We start from the raw sequence: 5,252 nt of genomic DNA, 5'->3' as shown, positions 1-5,252 counted from the left end.
TAGTTGTAGCAAAAAATACTTTTATCCAGTGGTTATCTTAATCAATTCTTCATTTGGTGATAAAATGTGAGGGAAAATATAGGACATTTGTATTGCTTATAATTGCCAATACAAAGATGAAAGAAAATATTTAAAGTGCAAATTAGACTGGCAAATACATTTATGTCAATATTTTCTTTGGGTTTGTGGCACTTAATGGATTGTGCAAGAGACCAAGATTTTTTTTTCAGACCATGATTAATTTGTTATTTGCAAATAATTTTGCATTGTAGTAGATGTATACTACTGATAGTAAAGAAATATCATTCGTATTTTAGAAGGTTAACAAGTTTAAATGTAACAAAGAATTTTCACTAAAGATGATCACAGTCTTATCTAATGGGAAGATCTAAAATGTGTTATTCAAGGATAAAGGATTTTACACATGGAATGCACCATGAACTGCATTCTGAATTCTTGGAGAAATATAAGAGAAGGTTTAAGGCTTAAATATACTTTATAAAGAGAGTTGTAGTACATTCCACTGGCTTGCAGAATATTTTCTTGGACAAAATATTTACAGTTTCCCAAACAATCAGTGTCGTGTTGCATAAAGTACTTACTAGACTCTGGTAACATTGCCGTTGGAAGCATGATTACCATGGAAAATGAGCCATCAAGATCTGGGTTTCTATGGTTTCTGAAATAGCAAAGTTCCCAATAGGATTTTTCCTTTGGAACTCTGCACTGTATTAGCTGAGCATTCGGCATGCCAGTTACTTAATCTTAATATGAAATAAAGAAATATCTGACATGGGTGTTGAATATCCTATATAGAAGAGGTTTTCAATTTAGATTGAAAGATTTCCATATGAGGTGTTACCTGTCCAGATGATATCAAACAGTCCATAAGTCATTCTTAAGTATGAGCATTTTTATTTCATTGTCAATTTTTATTTACTATTTCTTAGTTTTAGCAACTGTTCATACCGAGATACGTATATTTGTAGCTCTTGTAGAGTTATGTTGAAGTGTGTAATAACCCACAGGCATTCAGTGGAAAAGACCAAAGTGTGTGTATAATTCCACAATGAAAGAAATTCTTAGTGCCCAAAGTGCACTATTGACAGGCATACATTCTATGGATTCTGTCCGTTATTGTCTAGTGTATATGACATATGCAAGAAACTAGTGAAGTACATGTAGTATATTTACTATTCCTTTATGAACATATCGATGAACATATATATGCAAAGGAAACCAATGTATGGTTGCCTTGAAGATCAAACTCACATTGGATCTTGTACATTCGTCCGTTGATGCTATGATCTGATGTGTGTAAATTGTACAATTACTACATTGTTGATATTATACATACAATGTACAATTTTGTATAGATACTGTATACAATTATCAGATTCTTTGTTTTTTGTCGTTATTTTATCAAAATGATAATACAACTGTGTTGTATAAATGAGCATTGTGACATGCATAAATAGCTGAATTACTATTAAGACAGAGACATGAAGAAGATGATTATGAATGTATTCCTCCGTTCATGAAATGAATAAATCTTGTATATTCCTACCAATGTTAAACAGCCTACTACTCTTTAGAAGTGCCCTTGTTTAGATGGTGTAGAATGTTCGGTTAAATTGTATGTCCAGTGCCATAGTTGCAATAGAATTGCATATAGATGTTTAGATATTCTGTTCCGAGTCTCACTGTCCTGTGTAGTACATTGTAAATTGTACTTATAAATGTAGATCGCATAGGCTTATGTCTTCTTAATGTTAACGTAAGCACAGATCCTTTTCTGACTGTGGTTAAATCCTTTTTTTTTAATCAATTTTGAAATCTAACTATAGATACTATAGAAACTAAAGACTTGTAAAGGATGTTTTGGAATATGTATGGTATCATTTCTTTTTCAAGAAAATTTGAATTCACTTTTTCAAATAGATAAATTCAACAATTTGACAGAGTAATCGCCAAAGCAAAATACTGAGAATTTTGCAGGTGTAGTTGGACCTTTGCTTTTACAGGCAAACTGAATTAAATCATAGTTAATACAATGTTGGATTTTTGAAAGGGGGAGATGTTATGTTTAGCTTCAGGAACAGATTATCAACTGTTACAAACACCTAGCCCATTATTATCAATAAACTTTGGATAGCCTTGTGACTTGAAGGGATATGATGGGCATAGCAGAACTGGGTCCAGTAAGATAGAAGATAGCATCAATTATACAATTGATTGTAATTGTAGGTCTGAGGCAAACCATGTACAAACAAACAAAATTGATTGTAAACGTCAATTGCATCTCCTTAAGAAACAGGATCCTTTGCTGCTGTGTTTTCATACTCTCATTAAGTAAAATAAAGCACTGAAATTTACATGATGGCACAATTTTCCATGTTAAATACATTTCAGACCACAAATACCAGATAGTTCCAACAATAACAGTGACAGTATTCAATCCTAGATATCTTATCAACAATGTCACATATCAAAATGTTTATATTATTGGCTGCTTATTTATTACTCTGAACATCATTACTTGACACAGACATCAATGTTTAGAAATGAAATGACAATGAAATCAAGCTTTCCAGGGCCCTGTTGTACAAAGGGTTACGATTGATCTGATCAATCGCAACTATGGACGGCCAGGAACGTCAACATCGATTATGCATGTTTGTTCAAAATATTTTCTAGCTGTGATGTATATTCATGCATTCATTGTTTTCTTGAAAATTCACTGCGCTTCTCTTTGCATAAAATGGACATTGTGCAAATTTTTCGTAGAAAAAATTATGACACTGATGGATTTCCATAGTGTTATGATTGATTGGATCAATCGTAACTCTGTGTACAACAGGGCCCAGAGCTTGCTAATCCCACTAATGGGCACTTTTTGTTTGTATTCACAGGAATAGTGCAATCTATGGTTTATTCTAATATAAGATGGAAGCTTCAACTTGTTTTTATTTCACTCATAGTTTTCATAGTAAAACAAACACTAGGGTCCAGTGACACAAAGCTCCATGATCAATGGCAACTTTCAAACAGCAATTCAAACTAGCTGATAGTGTATACATGCAACAGTGATCTTGATTGGTCATTACTAGTATGTAATTGATGACAAACCTTTGTGATACAGGGCTCATATTCTGGTTATTTGTAGTATGCCTTGTGTCACACTTGTAATTGATGTTCTCCTGTAATACCTTGCTTGTTAAGTACCAGGTGATCCGGTAAATCATGCAAGAATAAAATTGATTATTCGGTCAAAGAGTTAAAGTTATTGTTAAATTTGAATTAATGTATATTGTTTTTAATTCAGTAACCTGTACATTCCACTTTTCAAAATAGAAAAACATTATCCATTGTTTTTTTCCAACCCATATTCTCAAAAAGAAAATTTATTGGCACATATTGGCCCATTTTTGTTCAAAGCTGTTGATTTTGCTGTCAAGTTCATAATTATTTGATTCACATCTCACTCCACACTTTAAATCTTGGAAACAATGAATTTCTCTGACAAAATGACATGATCCAACAGATATGAACAAAATTATTTTTTCTAAAACTTATACCATTCAGTTCTTACCCTTAATTTCTTTCCAAGAATTAAGATTCAAGATGAAGATTCTTGCAGCTTATGTAATTGCTTTAGTAGTCTTTTAAATATCTATACATGTATATTAGCAAAGCTCTTCGTAGTTGTTTTAAAGTTCATGATAAGCAAGAGAAGGTTAGCCCTACACTGCAAAAACTCCGGTGTTGATTTTACACCAGCCCGGAATCTATATCTGTCCACACTAGTTTGGTTTTAGTCTAACACCAGATATGTGTATATACATCACCAATTAGTATTGAAACAGCATCAATTTGATTCCAAGCTGGTGTTATTTCAATATTCTCAGGTGTGGACAGATATAGATTCCGGGCTGGTGTTAAATCAACACCAGAGCTTTTGCAGTGTATGTATTCACTTTATTTTGTTGTCCATTATGAAACTGTTATTTTAGATGTATAAGTGAGGTGCTGTTGTTTAGACCCTTGATGAATCATATCATGGTGTCATATTTGTGTTATGTTTTGATTTATTGCCATTTTTGTTTGATGTTGCAAAAAAATTATGATTGGTATTACAGCGGAGTATTTGTATTTTTTAGTATTGGTTTTAATTTTGGCAGTAAACTGACTGTGTCAATTCTTTTAAGATATGAATATGATATATTTGAAGGCATGTTTACCTATTGGATGGTCTTATAGCCTAATGACTAGTGTCTGATGCACTATCATGCATTAAATTCAACAGCTAAGTCCCTCAGAAAGGACCTAAAGCCATAAGTTACACACTTACAGACATATACTTTTTTCCTAAAACGACTAACGTCTCTGATTTGTAACATGAATTTTTGAATATTTTGAATGGATTTATTTATTATTATGTTGCATGAAATGATCGATTCACAATATTCTTTTTATAGCATTACATCTTAATGGAGACATTGTTTTTGCTCTTCTATACCCCTTTAAACCTGAGTGTTTTGAAAGAGCAGAAATAATGGGAATGTACTTGTTCAAACAATCACTATTGAAAGTTCCAAAAGAGAGGATTTTGCCCAGCCCTTGGTTTAAACACTGTTTGAAATAATATATTTATCTCCACAAAGGGTAAAAGAATATTAGAAAATTTTTTAATATAAACCTAGATGAACTTCTCTCACTATTTTGTGTATGATTAGATCAGTGCTCTGTAACATAAAACAATGCAATTAATCTTATGGTCAGGTGGATGTTTCATAAAGCTGTTCATAAGTTAAGATCGACTTTAAGAATGACTGGTGAACCCTTCTTACCCACTAAATAATCACCAGTGAACATTTAATGATGAATATCATTTACCAGAAGAAAGGATAACCAGTCGTTCTTAAAGGCACTCTTAACTTACAAACAGCTTTATGAAACGGCCCCCTGGTGCAACTCATTAATACAGTGTTTGTGAAGAACCTGTTATTAATATCAATCATGAAAATATATATGTATATTTTTCATTTATGTTACAGGGCACGAACTGTTATATTATGTATAAAGACAAAACTTTTTCAATTATTTTCTCTTTGTATTCATTTGAAATTCCAAGTCATATTTTGAATCTAAAAATACAACCATATATTATGTACATGCGTAGTGATGTAAGAATTACAGAATAAAATATAGATAGATTTTGAATTACATTTATCATATTCAAGATAACTATG

Source organism: Lytechinus variegatus, chromosome 1 (genome assembly GCF_018143015.1).
Source record: "Lytechinus variegatus isolate NC3 chromosome 1, Lvar_3.0, whole genome shotgun sequence".
Classification (NCBI taxonomy): Eukaryota; Metazoa; Echinodermata; class Echinoidea; order Temnopleuroida; family Toxopneustidae; genus Lytechinus; species Lytechinus variegatus.
Note: the sequence above shows the minus strand (reverse complement) of the source record.